General features: G+C 38.3%; 1 long non-coding RNA gene across 1 annotated transcript in view; it reads left to right on the top strand.

Annotated features, from left to right (window-relative positions):
• LOC131995110 (uncharacterized) overlaps positions 1 to 21,727 on the top strand; it is a 367,754-nt gene that overhangs the window by 310,003 nt on the left and 36,024 nt on the right. Inside the window, exon 2 of the long non-coding RNA XR_009397163.1 lies at positions 11,474 to 11,502. This is a non-coding gene — a long non-coding RNA (uncharacterized LOC131995110). The remainder of the gene's footprint in view (positions 1 to 11,473; positions 11,503 to 21,727) is intronic.

Here is a 21,727-nt window from a genome sequence, read left to right as displayed (position 1 = left end):
CCGTCTTGACATTCCCAGTCGATCGAGCCATATCTGTCTGTCCTTCCGTCCATCTGGGAAAATTACGATAGCGGTCGTACGAGTAAAGCTAGCCGCTCGAAATTTTGCACAGATACTCAGTTCAGTCTTGACATCGAGGGGCCCTAGAAGTCGCAATTATTTTCCGTTTAAACTAACATTTTTCATGTCGTGTGGTACAGGTTACTACAACTTAATGCATTTGCTTATAACACCTAGAAGGAAAAGAGCTAGACCCATTGACATGCATACGGATCGACTCAGAATCACTTCCAGATTCGATTTAACTATGTCAGTCTGTCTGTCCATGTCAATTTCTGTATAAAGTACCGGTCGCAATTTTCATCCGGACGGCTTCAAATATGACAGAGGTATCTCTTTTAGTCTAGAGACAAAGCCTCTTGAAATTGAAAGAAATCGGTTCAGATTTGGATATATATGTATGTTCGTCCGGTTTGGACCAATATTAGAATGACATCGTCAATTGTTAACCGATTCTCACGAAATTTTCCTTGAGGGCTTCTTTTATGACTCTTGACATCACTGCAAAATTTGATAGAAATCGATTCATATTTAGATATATTGGTTGCCCAAAAAGTAATTGCGGATTTTTTAAAAGAAAGTAAATGCATTTTTAATAAAACTTGGAATGAACTTTAATCAAATATACTTTTTTTACACTTTTTTCTAAAGCGAGCTAAAAGTAACAGCTGATAACTGACAGAAGAAAGAATGCAATTACAGAGTCACAAGCTATGAAAAAATTTGTCAACGCCGACTATATGAAAAATCCGCAATTACTTTTTGGGCAACCCAATAGCTCCCAAATTTTGGATTGGGTACCTAGGGAGCCGGCCCACCCTAAAACCTACCAAATATATATTTAGACCAATCACAACAATATGTTACTCAAATAAAAGATATTTAGAATAAGAAAACGTATCTGATATCCAATTGTCGGACCAAGTGGTAGAGGGACCAATCCAACCCCCAAAACACCCCTAAATCCGACATTTTTACCGACCATGGCTATATGGGACTCAAATGAAAGGTATTTGCGGGTAGAATACGAATCTGATATCTAAATGTGAGAGTTTCTGGGGGTCTACCCCTTCCCAAAAAAAAACCCCAAATAGAACTTATTTACTGAGCATGGCAATATGGGACTCAAAGAAAAAGGTACTTGAGAGTAGAATACGAATCTGATATTCAAATGTGACCCAAGATCATATGGCATTAGATAAGGGCATTTATATTGTTCTACTGTCATTCAAGCGATATACATTTACTATTTTCGTAGCATGAGTTTCACTAAAAGCACAAAAAGCTTGAATTGTCGAAAATAAATATTCAAAGGATAATTTTGTTCCATATAAAGTAAGAGAAGGCGCAGCGGAGCGGGCCCGGTTTGGCCCTTAATGGAAAAGTCAGCAAATATGTCCGGTTTGGGATATGAGCCCTAAAAACTATGGTGAGCAAATACGGGGTTGTTATGGAAGTGGGACGTCCCTTAGACAGTTGGTCCCGAATGTTGAAATCACATTCGTGGTCTACTCCCAAATACCTTTCATATGAACCCCATATTTCCATAGTTGGCAAACATGTCCGGGGTGTTTTGGGAGCCGTTCATTGACTTGGCCCTGAAAATATATATCAGATTCATCCTATACTATAAAAAAAAAACTCTCTTATTCGATCCCCATATTGCATTGATCAGCAAATACGTCCTATTTGGGTAGCCATTGTCGGTGTACTTCTGAATAGATTTTCTTAAAATTTGGTATAAAGTCTTATTTTAAGGCTCTTTTAAATACATTCGTCTGATTTTGACTAATACTGCAATATTTTGGACATTTGTTAACCGATCCTGAAAAATTGCTACGAATGCTTCTCTTGTATCACCTCTGATCAATTTCTTAGAAATAAGTTAAGCTTTAGAAATCGCTTTCACATATTGTATTTTCCGATATTCACTGTTAGGGCATTTATCAACCTATCATCTCAAAATTTTGCACAGTGATTTGCTATATGGCTACCACAACATGCACGGGTTGTAGTCGAAATTCTACTTCAACAATTTAAGCAAATTATAATTTCGACAACTTAGCCTGCATACACTATATGGGGTAGATTATCAAGAGATCGGATTTGTGCAATTTTAACCTATCAGTACTTGTTTTTTATTACTTCCAACAACCGTGGTAGGTAAGGTTTAAATCGGTCTAAAACTGATATAGCTCTCATAAATACCGATCTCTCGATTATACTTCTTGACCATCTGAAAGCTGCTGAAGAAGTTTGATATGAAATTTTCCACATTATGTTCTGCTACAACTGAGCCAAATTCGATCCAAATTGGTCTATAACCAGCTATAGCTTCCACATAAACTTATCTCCCGATTTGAGATCTTTAGTCCCTGGAAGCAGCAATTGTTGGCCTATATTGCTGAAATTTTGCACGTTAAGTCTTTCAAGTATGATCCAAATCGGCCTACTACCGGATGAAGCTCCCACATACTTCTATCTCCCGATTAGTTTTCTACTGCCTTGGGAAGCCTCAATTTGACAGAAATGTTGTACGTAAAGTACACATCTTCCCTTCAACCATATGAACTTTTTAACTTCTAAACAACAACTGATGCCCTTGCTACATAGGTTAGGTTAGGTTTAAGTGGCAGTCTGCCATCACACTCTCTTAGACGTTTTCATCCATTGTGATACCACAGGAACAGAAGAAGAGAGATGCCTTCTAGTTCATACCGTTGAACCATCCAGATCGCTTTAAAAAGCCCAATAACTTAGGAATATTCAAATCCTCTAAATCAGACAGGTTCTCAAAGAAATGAGAACCTAAAGTGGAACTCCTTCTGACTGCTAGTGAGGGGAACACACAAAGAAGGTGTTTTGTTGACTATTCTTTTTCGATGTCCTCACAGCTTCTGCAAAACTCGTTGCTGACAACCTTCAGTCTGTCGGAAATGTTTTCCGATTAGACAGTGACCTGTCATGACGGATACAATGACTGGGACGTCCGTTCTAGCCAATGACAGCAAAGCAGTAGACCTCTTCAAGTCTGGATTAGGCCACATAGTTTTGGAATTCTCACAGCTCTCCCTGTGACCATCTGTCATTCGTTGCCCTTCGGACATGGTTCTGAAAACTTAGCTTACATGTTGCTAGAGGCATACCCACAGATTTCAGTATCCCTGGAATGTGTAGGATAGTTCCTAGTCTCGCAAGCTCATCCTCTTTACAATTCTCCGGGATATCTCTGTGGCCCGGCACCCAGAACAGTTGAATTTTGAACTGTTCAGCCATCTCGTTGTTAGATCTTCGACAGTCAAAGGCTGTTTTTGTATTCAGAAATACGTTCTCCAGGGATTAATTGGCTGTCTGAGAAGATATTTATGCCAATCGCCGTTATGACATTATATCTTGGTCATTCCACCACTTCTTTAATTGCAAGTACCTCCGCTTGATACACACATTGCAGTGGTCGGTTAACATTTTCGATATGATTAGTTCTAGATCTTTAGAGTACATCCCAAAGCCCACCTGGTCGTTTAGTTTGGAACCATCCGTGTTGAAGTCTATGTAACTTCTGTTACCAGGGATATCGTAGTTCCAATCGGTTCTATCAGGAATAGTGGTACAGTAATTTTTATCAAAAACTGCTCAGTTGGGTGTAATCCACACTGCCTGGAACATCGAATATTGATTCAAGGATATAACAGTGTCCGTAACCGCCCACATGATCAATGAGAAAGCTCCCTTAACCTCACGGCAGTGGTAGTTGCAATTTGGGTAGCCACAATGTCTAATGGTGGTAATTCAGTGCATCAGATGGTGTCATCCTCAGTACTGCTGTGATGCACAAACAAGCCTTCCGGTTAAGTATTGAGCAGTAGGTTGACTTTTAAAGCGACGTCCAACAGAACACAACACCATATAGCTGGGAAACTTTCCCCTAACCGCAATTGCCACGTCAACAGCATACTCGACCACTTTTTCTTCCAGGGGCAATAATATATATTTAATATTGGGTTGCCCAAAAAGTTACTGCGGATTTTTCATATAGTCGGCGTTGACAAATTTTTTCACAGCTTGTGACTCTGTAATTGCATTATTTCTTCCGTTAGTTATCAGCTGTGACTTTTAGCTTGCTTTAGAAAAAAAGTGTAAAAAAATATATTTGATTAAAGTTCATTCTAAGTTTTATTAAAAATGAATTTATTTCTTTTAAAAAATCCGCAGTTACTTTTGGGCAACCCAATATATTAATATATTGTTAATGGCTATATTCCAAAGTTGAGGAGACAGTACCGTCCTTTAGGTGTTTCTCTACTCCTGTCGTAATGCATCTTTTAGCTAGTATTTATATAAATTCGACATTTCAAACGTAAAAATGAAACCCAAAAAAATACAGCCAAATAAATTTTAATTTTCCTCCCACTGTGCAACGACAACAGCATGACTTTATATGTTATAGTTAATAGTTCCCGCAAACAGCCACAACAACATAGGAGAACGAGCAGAACAACCAATTAATGGTGCAATTAAATGTTTACTTCAAATGTTGCACAAATGTTTGTTTAATGGCATTTAAATGTTTCGTATTTCCCTCTTAGCGGGTTAGGCCGCTCGCTCTACTCAATTTACTCGTATCCACATGTCGTGCAGAGCAAGTAAATAATTTTCCTTGGAAATTTTCTTCTATTTATCTTCGGGCAGCACATACTCACCACAGATTCAAGTCGAAACGCTCAACAAAGCATAGAAAACTTAAAATAAAAAAAAATCATCCAGCGGCTCTTTAACATTCAGATTTGTACTTGTTCCATTAAACAAAGTGATAGCTGTTGCTCCTGAGGTTTTCAGTTTTTTAGTTGACTTCCACACCTATTTTCGAAACGACTAACCGAACGAGTGGCCTACAACATTGTAGCACATTTTATGACCGCAGCGTACTTTGCAGCCTCACCCAGCCAAGTTCGCCAAAGTTCCTTTTTCCACACCATCCCCCTCATCCTCTGTCAATGCTAGTACTTTTGTGGTGTATATAATTTTCTAATGTTTTGTAGTTTGTCTGTGAGTAATGAGATTATTTGAATGAAATTTATAGCCACTGTCTGAGGGCAAATGGCAAAAAATGCACTAACAACGATTTATTGCCCGAGATATGCCCTCTATGAGTATGAGTTTGAATATAAATTAAAATAATTTCAGAATACATTTAATGGCCCTTAGGTGTAAAACTATAGATATTTACATAATAGCAGAACGGGCAGCATGGTGTTATAAAATCTTTCAAATCATAACAAATTAGCAGACTTTTTGTTAATGAATAGAGTTACGTTTTGAAAACAAATTTCATACATATTCGCAGAGGTTTTTTTTCATCGTATAGGAATAGCATTATCTTGGACGAAAACAAGTCATAAAAAAGTGGTTAATCAGGTCATTCGGAAGCAGTAAGAACCGGGAGATGCTGGAGCTAACTATAGCTCGCCATTTCTGAATGGTTTTATATATTAACATATCACTTCATTGTTGGGTAAAAACTCACACGGCAAAAATATCAATGAGTGGAGTCCGATTCAAGTGTAGGCTCAATAATAAGGGGCCTCCTTTTTATAGCCGAGTCCGAACGGCGTGCTGCAGTGCGATACCTCTTTGGAGAGAAGTTTAACATGGCATAGTACCCACAAATGTTGCCAGCATTAGGAGGGGAAAACCACCGCTGAAAATTTTTTCTGATGGTCTCGCCAGGATTCGAACCCAGGCATTCAGCGTCATAGACGGACATGCTAACCTCTGCACTACGGTGGCCTCGGTTATTAATAACCCTTTAAAACACTTCTTCCCTGAATACGCAAATCAGGAACAGAGTACAGGTTTGCCAACACGAAGTGTTACCAACTCAAAGGACCATTTTTTTTTGTGAAAATATTTTTTTAACCCATCACAGGACGAGACATAATGTCAAGACGATTGAAATATAAATAAATCATTATTTTATTTCATTTATTTTATTTTACTCCATTTATTTCACTCAATTATACCATCCACCATAGAATGGGGGTTTACTAATTTAGTCATTCTGTTTGTAACTACACGAAATATTCGTCTGAGAATTTTATGTCGATCTAGCCATGTCCGTCCGTCCGTCCGTCCATCCGTCCGTCCATCCGTCCGTCCATCCGTCCGTCCATCCGTCCGTCCATCCGTCCGTCCGTCCGTCCGTCCGTCCGTCCGTCCATCCGTCTGTCCATCCGTCCGTCCGTCCATCCGTCCGTCCATCCCTCCGTCCGTCCATCCGTCCGTCCGTCCGTCCATCCGTCCGTCCATCCGTCCGTCCATCCGTCCGTCCATCCGTCCGTCCGTCTATCCGTCCTTCCGTTTGTCGAAAGCACGCTAACTTTCGAAGAAGTAAACCTAGCCGCTTGAAATTTTGCACAAATACTTCCTGTTAGGTCGGTTGGGATTGTAAATGGGTCATATCGGTCCATGTTTTGATATAGCTGTCATATAAACCGATCTTGGATCTTGACTTCTTGAGTCTCTAGAGGGCGCCATTTTTATCCGATTTGAATGCACGACGTCTTTTGTTATGACTTCCAACAACTGTGCTCAGTATGGTTCAAATCGGTCCATAACCTGATATAGCTGTCATATAAACCGATCTTGAATCTTGATTTCTTGAGTTTCTAGAGCGCGCAATTCTTATCCGATTTGGAAGAAATTTTGAACGACGTGTTTTGTCATGATTTCCAACAACTGTGCCATATATGGTTTAAATTAGTCTATAACCTGATATAGCTGCCATGTAAACCGATCTGGGATCTTGAATTCTTGAGCTTCTAGAGTTCGCAATTATTATCCGATTTGTCTGAAATTTTGTACGATGGATCCTCTGATGACCATCAACATACGCGTTTATTATGGTCTGAATCGGTCTATAGCCTGATACAGCTCCCATATAAATCGATCTCTCTATTTTACTTCTGGAGCCCCCAAGAGTGCAATTCTTATTCGAATTGGCTGAATTTTTAGACAGGACTCCAGCATATAATTTAAATGTGATCTGATCCGGACCATATCTTGATATCGCTATAATAGCAGAGCAAATCTTTTCTTTTAACCTTTTTTTGCTTAAGAAGAGATGCCGGGAAAAGAAGTTGACAAATGAGATCCATGGTGGATGGTATATAAGATTCGGCCAGACTGAACTTAGCACGATTTTACTTGTTTTAGTTCATCCTATTTTATTTAACTCTCCTCCTAACGATCCCTTCATAAATTGAGATGCAGTCGTTTTCAGTAATTAAACTTTTAAGAAGGCAGCCCGCTAGCACGAAACTGCAACATTTTGTTATGACAACAGAACTTCTGCCGTAATAACAGCAACATAAACTACTAACAGTTTGCAGATTAGTTTTGCTATTATCAGCAACATTTTTTTTATGACTGTAGTCTTCCAATACCCCAAGAAGCTTAAATTTTTGGCTGATTTTGGGAGAAATTTTGAATAAAAATACTCGTGTGTCCATTTGTGTAAATCTTGGTTTACAAATGCTTTATGAGTGCCCAGTCTTGTCGGTATATCCATGGCCTACGACCAAAATTAGTTTGGGCCCGCTCCGCTGCGCCTTCTGTTACCTAATATGGAACAAAATTTTCTTTGGAATATTTATTTTCAACAATGAAAGGGCGTCCCCCAAACACATGGTCCCAAAATTGGTTATCGAATTCGTTTTTTAATTTCATTTGAGCCACATATTGGTAAGGTCGTAAAATTTTCACCCTTTGGGAGGTGTTTTGGGGAAAGGGTGATGCCTTAAATCCATGGACCTACATTTGGATATCAAATTCGTATTTTACTCCCAAATACCTTTATTTAAGCCCCATATTGCGATGGTCAGTAAAAAATAGCTGTTTGTGGGGTATTTTGGGAAAGGGGTAGACCCCCAGAAAATTGGTCCCGAAAGTGGGTATCAATTCTTGCTCTGCCACCAATACCTTTCGTTTAAACCCCACATTGACTTGGTCGGTAAATATGGCACTAAGCCCTGAAAATATATCAGCAACGTGCTCTATTCTCATATATGTAAACCCTATATTGCCATTGGCCTCAAAATTGGATATAAAATTCGTTTTCTAATCTCAAATAGCATTCACATAAACCTCTTTTTGCAAAAGCCAGCAATTGTGCCCGGTTTGGGGTAGGGACTCTAAAAACTATGAATATCGAGCTTCACTGTCTTAAAGACCCAAATTGTCTTGGTGAGCAAATACGTCCTACTTGGGGGGTTTTTATGATGGTGGGACGTCTCCTAGACAGTTGGTGAACAGGCATATTTCTGTATTCTCTGGGTTAATATTGAGACACCTGGGTAAGACCTTAACTTAAGCTCGTTGCCCTTTGGGCCTGATCCTGAACACTTAGTCTACATGTCGCTCGAGGCATACCCACAGATTCCAGTTCCCCAGAAATGTGTAAGGTAGTTCATAGTCTCGCAAGCTCATCCGCTCTGCAATTCCGTGGTATATCTCTGTCGTCCGGCACCCAGAACAGGTGAATTTTGATCTTCAACCATCTCGTTGAGAGATCTGAGACAGTGTAGGGCGGTTTTTGTGTTCAGAAATACTTTCTCCAGGGATTTATTGGCTGCCAGGCTGTCTAAGAAGATATTTATGCCAATCGTCGTTATTACATTATATCTTAGCCCTTCCACCACTTGCTTAATTGCAAGGATCTCTCCGCTTGATCCACACTGCAGTGGTCGGTAACCTTCTCAATATAACCAGTACAAATTCTTCAGATGACCAGTCCAAATTCCTCAGAGAGCCCACCTTGCTATCTAGTTTGGTAGCATCCGTAAAGAAGTCTATGTAAATTTTATTTCCAGGAATAATGTAGTTCCAATGGATTCTTTCATCACACAGCCTGCAATGTCGGACTTTTTTTTTTTTTGAAAAGGAATATCAGTGTCCATGGCCGCCACATGACCAAAGCGAAAGCTCCCTTAGACTCATAGCAGTGGTAGCAGCAATTGGTCTCGCCACAAAGACCAAAAAGAGGCATTAGATGTAGCATTAAATTCAATATAACAGATGGTGTCGTCCTCAGTACGGCTGCCATCCTTTTACCCGGTTGAGTATTTAACTGTAGTTGGAGTTTTGAAGCACCGTCCACCTGGTTACAACACCATATAGCACAGGATAACTGTGAGCACCACACAGGCTGGAAAATGTATCTCCAATTTGTGTGGTGTTCATTGCTGTCACGAGAAGTTTAGCTGCGAACTAAGGGGCGCGTCCAACGACAATCGCGGACAATCAGCGGTATCGGGCGGAGGGTCTCAGTGAGAGTCCGGGCGGCACTGGCTCTTGCACAAATACTAAGTGCCTATGATGCTCGATATGACAAGGCGAGCCTATAGCGTTCCCGCGGCTATCGGTCCTTTGGATCGGAACAAGCTTGCTCACCTACAGGAGCCTGATGAGGATCGTCATCTCCACATGAAAATGTGGCTACAACAACAGCCAAATAGCATAATAGCTCTGACAACTGCAGTATATCATCATCTATCATTCCATCAATAAATTTCGGTTCGTTCATTTAATAAAACCCTGCAATGACAAAATTTGCAAGAATGAAACATTGCATTAATGAAAAATGTCTTTGTATTTATGAAAATGTCCATTGAATTAATGAAAACACACTAATGAATCGCGTTCATTGATGCGATGAAGCATTTTCCTTTTTCGTCACTAATTCTGCAACTAGTTGCCAGAATGTGGTAAAATTTAGAGTTTTGCGCCGCTATTTACAAAACTTAATGAAGATTTGTTATAGATTTATTTGACAGCTCTAATATTTTAAAACTTTATTAAGTTTTCTGAATACAGCCGTTATATTTTTGGATTGTTAACTATTAATTGAAATAGCAACATGTGATGTGGCACAGAAAATTCTACATACCCCAATGAAAAAACACTCTTTACGAAACGATATTTTCAAATCTTTAGCGATTTTGTTGCGACTACGATTTCGTTGAATTCGAGCCTTTACTTTTCGAACAATTTCAGTTGTTGTTGCAGTCTTTTCTTTAAGCCTTAGCATAGGGTTTTGGCAACAAGTATCATTATAATGATTTGAAACATTTTGTTCACTTTGAGGTGCTTGAGTGCACCAACAAAAGTCTAGATTTGATGTAGTCTTGTAGCCACATACCAACGCATTTTGTGAACATTGAACCTTTGACCTTTCACTAAGTTATAAAGTAAGCTATCAACTCGACTGCTCTATCGCATTAAACTAAACTCATTTGTACATATTTTTCAAAAAAAAAAAAAAAATAAAGGTTGATACCAATTTTGTCCATTTCGTATATTTACTTTCCAGCTCATTTATTATCCACTCCCATCATGCTCTCACATCACACATAAGTTTAAAATATTACAGTCCCTTATCTTAAAAAATAGGAAAATACCTATAGTTGAAATGATAAATTTAAATAACTTCAGAATGAAAGATTAGTTCGAGGTTTATTTTAAACACTCCCACTCCCATTACAAAAATAAACAGAAAAAAAATCTACTTGATTAAATTCATTCTTACTTATGCATGCCTTCAGTCAATATATGTTGGTGTTTTTAGTCTTTGTCATAACAAGTAGAATTTACGATATTTTCTTCTTTTAACAGATATTATCACAATTGCATACTAAGTAAAGTAAAGAAGAAAAAGTCTAACCAACCAACAACCGTGAAATGTATTTAAATCATAAATTACGATTTAAAACAGAAATTCACAAAGAAGCAAAAATACAAAACGAAAATCAACTCCCATACAGAACATGAAGTTCCTTTCTTTTCCTTCAATGAGTTTGGGGGCACGAACACTAGCAGTTCTGTTTTTGTCGGTTGTCATCCTCATTGTCTTGTCATGCATTTCTTTGTGAATTATATTCAATTTTTGTGTGTTGTTGAGTCCATCCATTACGTTGTCGTTGTTATTTTTCTGAATACTGAGATTACTTGGCATTAGTTTCCTTAGGATTCCTGCGTTATTCCTTAATACCCTTCTGGGTTTCCATTTTTGTTTGTTGTGCTGTTGTTGTTGTTGTTATTTTTCAGTCGTTTTCTCAATCTGTCGTTTCGTTGCCATAAGTTGTGACATATTTATGGGACAGTTTGAACGCTCAACCACTGTTGCAGTTCAATGAATTTCAATTATTTCGTCTGTTTGCTGATGCCATTTGTTGAGTTGCTTTGAATTGCAGTGCACGATAAGGCAACATGTCGTTCGTGTGCAGCTTAAATATTTAAAATAAACAAAAGAGGAGAAAAAAAACAACAAGTTCCAAATATTTTTTATTATGTGATTAAATTTATTTTTATCAAGCCATTGAATAATATGTGTCTCTTGGCGTTTTTTTTTTCGTTTCAGATGTCGTTTCGAATGGGATTATTTCGAAGGTTTGTTTATTTTTTGTGTAATCCTTGCATTAGTTTAAAGTATATTTTAGAAGTCATCTAATCCTATATGGTTGGTAATATTAGTTAAGCAAATTGCCAAATTAGCTTTATGAACTGTCATTGAAATTAAATATGGAGCCATATTTTTGCTGAAGAAATTAATTTAAAAGTGGTTTTAGAAAAATGTTGGTTCTTCAGCTTTCAAACAATGGTATTCGTTTGGTGACTCATTTTGTATAATGAATTTTCAACATCGTAGAAGGTAACATTCTTAAAAAGAAACATTTGAAAACATGTAAAAACGTGCTAAGTTTGGCCGTGCTGAACTTTGGATACCCACTACCATCGATATGTTAATCATTCTATTTTATTATAGGTTAGGTTGGGTAAGGTTTAAGTGGTAGGCTGCCATTAGACTCATTGAAACGTTTTCATTCATTGTGATACCACAGGAACAGAAGAAGGAAGATGCCTTCCCGATCCTACCGTTGAACCATCCAGATCGCTTTAAAAAGCCCAATAACTTGCGAATGTTCACATCCGCTAAATCAGACAGGTTCTCAAAGAAATGAAAACCTAAAGTGGAACTCCTTCTAACTGCTAGTGCGGGACACACACACAGAAGGTTTTCTATAGTCTCTTCTTCATCGATGTCCTCACAGCTTCTGCAAAAGTCGTTGCTGGGAATCTGCAGTCTGTCAGCATGTTTTCCAGTTAGACAGTGACCTGTCATGACGGACACAATGAATGAGACGTCTGTTCTAGCCAATGACAGCAAGACTAGATTAGGCCACATAGTTTTGGAATGCTCACAGCCCCCTCTTCGTTGTCCTTTGGGCCTGGTCCTGAAAACTTAGCTTACATGAGGCATACCCACAGATTCCAGTTTCCCTGGAATGTGCAGAGTAGTTCCTAGTCTCGCAAGCTCGTCCGGAATTTAATGGCTGCCTGGCTGTCTGAGAAGCTATTTATGCCAATCGTCATAGTGACATTATATGTTAGCCATTCCACCACTTCTTAAATTTCAAGCATCTCTGCTTGATACATACTGCAGTGGTCGGGTAACCTTTTCGATATGACCAGTTCTAGATCTTTAGAGTACACCCCAAAGCCCACCTGGTCGTTTAATTTGGAACCATCCGTACAGAAGTCTATGTAACTTCTGTTACCAGGGATATCGTAGTTCAAATCGGTTCTATCAGGAATGGCTGTACAGCAATTTTTATCACAAAGCGGCTCAGGTAGGGTATAATCCACACTGCTTGGAACATTGAATATTGTATCAAGGATAGCACAGTGTCCATAGCCGCCACATAGCCAATGAGAAAGCTGCCTTAACCTCACGGCAGTGGTCGCTGCAATTTGGGTAGCCACAATGTCCAGATGCATAAGAAGAAGCATTTAATTCAGTGCATCAGATGGTGTCGTCCTTAGTGTGGCTGTGATGCACAAACAAGCCATCCTTTGGATCCTGTTAAGTATTGAGCAGTAGGTGGATTTTTGAAGCGCCGTCCACCAGACCACAACACCATATAGCATTATAGGTCTGACAACTGCTGTATATACCCAACCCCCAGTCTAAACCCCCAACTTTTGTCAATGGCTCTCTTGCAGGTGTATGGGGCAGGAGTGGCCTTTCTTGCCCTTTCCAAAATGTTGGATTTGAAGTTCAATTTCCTGTTCAGCAAAACACCCAGGTATTTTGCGCTTTCTGTAAATGGAACATACTCCCACTTAAGCGGACAGGTTCCACTGTAGGCAACTTGTATCTCCTGCTGAAAAGAACTACTTCTGTCTTGCATGGATTTATACCTAGACCACTTTCGGTAGCCCACTTTGCTGTTGCACGTAGAGCTTCCTGTAGTATATCTCTTAGAGTGCTGGGAAACTTTCCCCTAACCGCAATTGTCACGTCATCATTATTATACCTTCCACAATAGGATGGGGGTATACTAATTTCGTCATTCGAAATATGCGTCTGAGACCCCATAAAGTATACATATTCTTGATCGTCATGTCATTTTAACTCGATCTAGCCATGTCCGTCCGCCCGTCCGCCTGTCCGTCCATTCGTCTGTCGAAAGCACGCTAACTCTCGAAGGATTAAAGCTAGCCGCTTGTAATTTTGTACAAATACTTTTTATAAATGTAGGTTGGTTGGGATTGTAAATGGGCCAAATCGGTCCATCTTATGATATAGCTGGCATTTAAACCGATCTTGGGGTTTGACTTCTTGAGCCTCTAGAGGGCGCAATTCTCGTCCAATTTGACTGAAATTTTGCTCGTGGTATTTTGGTATCACTTCCAACAACTGTTCTAAATATGGTTCAAATCGGTTTATGGTTAGATATAGCTGTCATATAAACCGATCTTGGGTCTCGACTTCTTGAGCCTTTAGAGGGCGCAATTCTCATCCGATTTGACTGAAATTTTGCACGTAGTGTTTTTACCACTTCTAACAACTGTGTTAAGTATGATTCCAATCGGTGCATAATCTGGTATAGCTGTCATATAAACCGATATTGGATCTTGACTTCTTGAGCCAATAGAGCGCGCAATTCTCATCCGATTTGGCTGAAATTTTGCATGAGGTGTTTTGTTATGACTTCCAATAACTGTGTTAGGTACGGCGCAAATCCGTACATAGCCTGATATAGCTGCCATATAAACCGATCTGGGATCTTGATTTCTAGAGATAGAAAGAGATACCGCGCATAGACCTCGACCAATGCGATCCATGGTGGAGGGTATATAAGATTCGTCCCGGCCGAATTTAGCACGCTCTTACTTGTTTTTCCTTTATTATAACTTCACCAACATATCTACAGTTATATCTAAATAGGGGCTCACTTTTTCAAATTTCACGGAAATCGGGTAATAAATGAAGCTACTATGGGCTTAAGTTCCTTTATCGGCAGTTCGGTCTTTATTTAAACCATATACATTCAAGAAGTTCACCTGCGTATAGAAGAAATACAAGTCTGTGCAGAATTTCAACTCAATATCTCAATTTTTAATGACTGTAGAGTGATTACAAACGGAATGACATGGCTAAATGAATATTCCCCCTATCCTATCGTGGTGGGTATAACAAATTTATTGAAACTGTAAATTAAAATAATGAGATACAAGATAAATAATTCTGTGTTTAATGGTAGACATTTAGTGGCATTTCGATTCGTGGCAATACAGTTTGGCAACAGACTTAATCAAAGAAAAAAGGCACGACCGGTTAAACCACTGAAGTTTGACTTTCCATAAAGACCCATTGTCGAAATCCATTGCTCAAAAGACTATAACTTTTGATCTAGAATGACCCAACGACATGCATACCCTGGAAGCAATTGTAGGTTTGTGGACAAGAAATCCAACGCTTCAACAGAAATTTGCATTGGAAAAGAGACAGGTTGTGAGACAAAGTAAGAGAACTTGTTCAGTGTTGTGTTCATGGAAGGACTTTCGCAATTTCTTCGAGTTAAATTCAACCTTCCAATGCACGATCTTTGAAGACCCCCACATTTGAAGATTTCTAATGGTGACCCCTCATACAGAGCGGTCGAAACGTGTCAAATCATGGCTGGTACGTTGTGTCCCCCATGGGTTTCATTATTGCATTGCATAAAAAAGCTTTTTGGAGTATTAAGGTCATCTCGAAGCAGAAATAAACGCATTTGTTAAATTCCGTTTGTTGTAAAAAATCAACTATCATTATGAATTTTAGGAACATTTTTAGTTAATAGCTCAAATTTATCACTTTAAGGCCGAGTTTCTCATCCTTCGGTTACAATTTATCGTGTCGACACGGATGCAGAGGCTGTTTAGTTTTCACGATTAACCAGAACATTTTTGGCTCACCTAAGCACAGGCAACAATTCTACCCAACTTACGAACAAGTCACTCTCAATTCTCTCACATAAAAGGTGGTACTATATTCGGTTTTAGCAATTTTTTTTCATGATTACTTTTTTAAAATCATAGATTTTGAAGCAAAAAAATTGATGATTTCATTCAATAGAATATTGGGAAGGATTTTATGCACGCTATCTGTAACTATTAGAAAAGTTTTGAAAAAATGTATTATCCCTGTATCAAAAGTGTGGTTTTACGGGAGTGAGACATCTTGACGCATGTCAAAAAATTCTTATTATTTTCCTAAATCGTGAGTCGTGACTGTGTCGTAGGCCGTGAGTGTATCGTGAATTGTAATTTTCTTGTAAGTCATGCTCCAGCTTACGTGAGTGTGAGTGAAAAATTACTGAATGATTTCTAATTATAAGCAGATCCTAAAAATTTATATATCTGAATGTTATAACAAGTAAAAAGGCGTTAAGTTCGGAGAAGTATGTCAAGGAGCTTAACTTAACTCACTGTCCCAAATTTCGGCGAAATCGGACAATAAATGCGTGTTTTATGGGCCTAAGACCCCAAATCGGAGGATCGGTCTATATGGCTATATCCAAATCTGGACCGATCTAAGCCAAATTCACGGAGGACATCGGAGGGCCTAAGACAACGCACTGTCCCAAATTTCAGCAAAATCGGATAATAAATGTAGCTGTTATGGGCCTATGACCCTAAATCGGAGGATCGGTCTATATGGCAGCTATATCCAAATCTAGACCGATCTGGGCCAAATTGACGGAGGATGTCCAAGGGCCTTACACAACTCACTGTCCTAAATTTCAGCAAAATCGGATAATAAATGTGGCTTTTATGGACCTAAGACCCTAAATCGGCGGATCGGTCTATATGTGGGCTATATGAAGATATAGTCCGATATAGCCCATCTACGAACTTTACCTGCTTATGGACAAAAAAAGACTCTGTGCAAAATTTCAGCTCAATATCTCTATTTTTAAAGGTTGTAGCGTGATTTCAACAGACATACGGACGGACGGAGGGACATGTCTAGATCGTCTTAGATTGATCAAGAATATATATACTTTATAGCGTCGGAAATGTTTATTTCGATGTATTGCAAACGGAATGACAAAATTAATATACCCCCATCCTTCGGTGGTGGGTATAAAAATAAAAAATTAGTGAAGAGGCCAAAATGTTTTTCTTCTTCTAGAGGTTCAAGAAGTCGAATATGAAAATCACTTTATATTGAAGCTATATCCAATTCAGATCATATTTGATACGGATGTTGGAAGTAATAGCTATACTCATCACACCAAATCTAGTCAATTCGGGTTTATCTCGTCCTGTAGGGGCTCAGGAAATCAAACCGGGAAATAGGTTTATATGGTAGCTGTAACAGATTTTAAAACGATTTTAACCAAACTTAATATTGGAAGTCATACAAGAAGTCCTCGTACCGAATCGGAGTGTAATTTCATCATATAGAGGCTAAGCATGGACCGATTTGGCCAATTTACAATCTCATTCTTCTAATCGGCCCTCCTATTCAAAACAGTTTGAGGACAAAACATTGCTATTAAAAATTTTTTCTAATGGGGATTTCGATTCTGACAAAAAATGTTATACTTGGGGATTTAGATCTGATGTCCATCGAGGGATTTAAAGCCTAAGTCTTTCTATAACAAGAAAGGTTAAAAGCCTTGGTATCACCTTATCGTAAAAAAGCTCCCTTGTTTTTATAGGTGATAAGTCGGTAGGTGAATCGCACATAAAGCAATCGGTGTATCCTATGTTCTGGAAAAACTTTTCTTTAAGTAATTAAAGGATATCATTGCACTGGTGAAATCAAGCTCACCAAATGATTGTTAATTATCGTTGAAACTTGTTTCATTAAGTTTTATTACTGTAGATGGATCCATCTAGCGGCGGGCCTATAAAAGTTGTTGTAATAATCTTTCCGTTTTATAAGGTATCCGGGCGCGACCAGTTTAAATTCTACACCAAGGTTGCAGTATATTTGGCGACCCTATAAGTAATTATGTTCAGTTTTCTTTTTTTTTTTTGTGAAACAATGATTAACCCCTGCAATTCCAACTTCATACTCAACTTTACCTGAAAATCTTACCATAAAACAAACAACAAATATCAAAAAAAAAAAAAAAATATCGTGGGAAGTATAATTTTGATTTTCTGACTTCATTTTGGCATATTCTACTGCTTTCCTGTTTTCAATTTCCATGCGTTTGCAAACCCCCTTTCGCGAATAAAGGCCAAATTCGCATAATCTTCTCACACCTTTCAAATATGTATCACATTTTCCAATGCGACATCAGGGGAAAAATTCACTGTGACGTTTAAACTCTCGCATTTTTACATGCGAACAACAATTCGTTGACGAATATTCAGAAGACACTCCAAAAATAAAATTTGCCTTGTGCCGGGCGTTTTGTTGTCATCCACCACCAACGAAAACATTTTATCGAGAACGTAGGCAATAACAGCAACAACTACAACATCAACGTGGTGGTTCTCAAAATCAAATATGGCCGAATTATAAAACGAAAACAAAACAAAACAAAAAATTATGTATATAGAAAATGCTCTCATTGTGTGTGGGGTATTGTTGTTGGCTACACCAACAAATTTAAAGCAAGAGAGAGCAAGCAGAGAACTGAGTGCGCGCAAAAACAACGTGGGCTTGATACTCAGTGAACACCATACAATAGTGCAGCCATGTTGGTTGTACTAACCGAAATGGTAGGTATTAGGCATGTGTGTATGAACGGAAGTGTGCTTGTGTATGACGCATATCTGATTTTGCTGTTTTCAAGAGAGCATGCACTGTTGTTTAATAAGTTGGAAAAATTAGATTTGAGATTTGGAAGACAAAAAAAAATAATTTTTGTTATGATGTCTGTCGTTTGCTTGCTACCCACCACAATCTGTGCTCGTTGAGCTGAGAGAAGGGTTTCTGGAAAATGTCGCTCTCATGTGTACTGATAAGAACGTATTTTTTTTTTGTTGTTTTCATGCAGATGCCACAACATTTCGAATAACTTCTTTAGATACACACAAAAATGTCAAGGAGATAGAATTGTAATGTTAGTGGTTTGGATACGCCAAGGAATTAAGGGGGATGTATGAGTGTGCTTCAAGGCTGGGAGTTGTGAATAACTGTTTATTTCAAAAGTTTTTTTAAGGTCAGGCCAATAGAACCTTGTGAGATTTTTTTTTTAAATTTTGCTAAAAATGTTCATCATTTCATCACAGGATCGAATTAGGTATAATAATTTTAAAATGTTTTTAATATCTAGGTGCTTTAAAGCAGTGATGGGCAAAACCACACACAGCATATTGCACATTATTATGTACGTACCCAAGAATATTATCCAATACAAGACCAAGGGCTTGAAGATATAGTGTAAATTGGTTAATGCGCCTAGCACTTCTTCAAAGTATTGTTGAAAAACCCTATTTTGTTCTGTAATGTTAGGCGATTCATGCATGAAATTTAGTATGGCTCACGAAAAAATAAGGCGCCTGCTTTTTATAGCCGAGTCCGAACGGCGTGCCGCAGTGCGAAACCTTTTTAGAGAGAAGTCTTACATGGCATAGTTCCTCACAAATGTTGCCAACTTTAGGAGGGGAAAATAACCGCTGACAATTTTTTCTGATGGTCTCGCCGGGATTCGAACCCAGGCGTTCAGCGTCATAGGCTGAAATGCTAACCTCTGCGCTTCGGTGGCCACCAAACTACTGAGACGTAAGTAGGTATTGGTCTAATCACGCTTCTGTAGAACCAGTGGACTATCTTCGGATTCAGACCCCATTTCGAGTCTACGGCCCATCTACATTGTGCCCAACATCTGTGAGCCTTCACGGTACGCTCCAGAATGTGACACTTACGATTCAGTTTCCTGTCTACGATCACTCCTAAGTATTTGACCTTGCCAGACATCGAAATCGTTTTATTGAGGAAACGTGGCGCGCCAAATTCTCCCACCTTCGTCTTTCTCGTGAACAGGCATGTTTCTGTCTTCTTTGGGTTAACATTGAGACCCCTTGGTCTTAATTAGGTTAAGATATAAAGTTTAAAAAAAAAAAATTATTAAAAAAATAATAACTCGACAGTAATTTATGAAGTAATAGAATAATCAATCAGCGATTAAAATTTGAAGTGAATGGTGATATCCGTTAATAAATAGGAAATTCAATTTTAAGGTATCATCTTTATTTTAATGATTTGATTCTTTGGCTCGTTTTCATTGCTAAAATCTTACGAATAAGGAATAATCTTAAATTGTTGGACAACTCTTTTTTCAGTGTATGGCGCCGAACGCCTGAGTTCAAATCCGGGAGGGAAAATTAGAGAAAATCTTAGCTGAGTTCGGAGTGAGCTCGAATTACCAGTACTTGAGTCGTGTGTTCGATTCGAATTAAAAACTTAAGTTTGTCGCTACAGTTGTATCACAATGGACACACATTGTCTACGTGAGTATAATTTCAGACTTCCAGTTCAACCCAACCTATGGGTCAACCGTAGGTCATAGGTAGCATATTCTCCTTTGATGCTGAACGACTGGGTTCAAATTCCGACTAGAACTTCAGAAAACATTTTCAGCTGCGGTTAGTTGAAAATTGCAAATTTTGCCCATGAACATTCCACTAAGGAACAGGGGCAAACTTCTCACTTATCAATGAGTGCAGTCCGATTCAAGTTTAAGATCTTTGGGAAGGGACCTCCTTTTTATAGCCGAGTCCGAACGGCGTGCCACAGTGCTACACCTCTTTGGTGAGAAGTTTTACATGGCATAGTACCTCACAAATGTTGCCAGCATTAGGAGGGGAAAACCACCGCCTAAAAATTTTTCTGATTTCTCCCCAGCATTCGAAGCCAGGCGTTTAGCGTCATAGACGGACATGCTAACCTCTGCGCTACGCTCTGGTGAATTGTCTTAGGTAGTCAGCCGTCTAAACTTCTCGACTAAGTGGAGTCGATCTGCTCTGCAATAAAAATTAAATCCCTTATCATCGAGCTTACATTTGTAGCGGACAGAACTCATTGATATGAGAGAAATATAACCGTTGTTCCTTAATGGAATCTTCATCAAATTTGCATTTGCAACCTAATGCTGGCCACATGTAACAACTTTTGTGCCTCTTGCCTTAGTTGGACTCCACTCAGTGATATGAGGGAAGTATTCCCTGTTCTTTAATAGAATGTTCATGGGAAAATTTACTTTCCTATACCAGCGAAACTTTCGTATCGTACATTAAATGTCATGATTTTATCATGAATTGTCGTAGTAAAAATTCTACTTTTTTCCTCAGCCATATCAGTAAATAGTATTCTACTTATTTTTTAAATAATTTTTTTAAGTAGAATATAATTAAGATTCCATTGCAGGAAATTGTCCGGCTTTATTTAATGCTTCTATTTAAAGAATACTATAGCAAAAAACATTTAAAAGTCAGTAAAAGAATATAATTTACAGAGATAGATGAGAAAAAAATAGAAAGAATTTTTCCCTTGACAGTCCAATGTTGAAATCATGACATTTAATGTAGAATAGTAAGTAAAAGTTTTGCTGGGTTTTATAATAAATGCGATTTCAATCCACAAGTGAGATTATTAACTTGTATGTCCAATATATAGGTACTATAATTGAAAAATAAAGACAAGTAATACACAGTTGCTCACAATTTTTGATTTGAAAATGTTCATATTTTTCACAGTGGTTGATTACTTTGCCCTATTCTACTAATCTACATTTGAAAATATTTCTTTCAGTTCATAAAAACCATCCCTCGGTTATTGAATTTTTGTTAATATTGAAGTGATTTGTATCATCCAACCCTGTTTAAAGGTTTCATACACATTTTACTTGGGCCTCATTGACTATGAAAATCAGTTTCAGCTGTCATTCCATATTGGCTATTCAAAGGCAGCAGACTCTTTAGCGGAAAATCCAAGTTCTAAATTTCACTGGAGTGGTTTGGGTAGTCTGGGCTTGGCATAAAAAATATTCAACTCTTATAGATTAACAATTAAAATATTTATTTTCAATGTTCGAGGACGGAAAGAAGTCGGTTTTTCATCATTCCTGCAAGTCCAATACTTATTTAAAAAATATCCCAAAATTTCCCTTTGTCATGTTAAAATGAAATTCCCAATTGGTTAAACAAACCAACTCACACATACACATGTTCACTAATGCGTGTACTGGAAAAAAAAACTGGTTTCTTTAAGCTAATCAGACCATTGGCCAACAACGTTGTTGCCGCTAGTGTCCGCTAGGTGGCGCAAAGTAAATACCGTATTCCTGAAGGAAGGTTGTCATTGTTATGCAACTCTGTTTAC

This window comes from Stomoxys calcitrans, chromosome 2 (assembly GCF_963082655.1).
Source record: "Stomoxys calcitrans chromosome 2, idStoCalc2.1, whole genome shotgun sequence".
NCBI lineage: Eukaryota > Metazoa > Arthropoda > Insecta > Diptera > Muscidae > Stomoxys > Stomoxys calcitrans.
The sequence above is the reverse complement of the archived record's forward strand: the minus strand, read 5'-3'. Positions and strand labels throughout refer to the sequence as shown.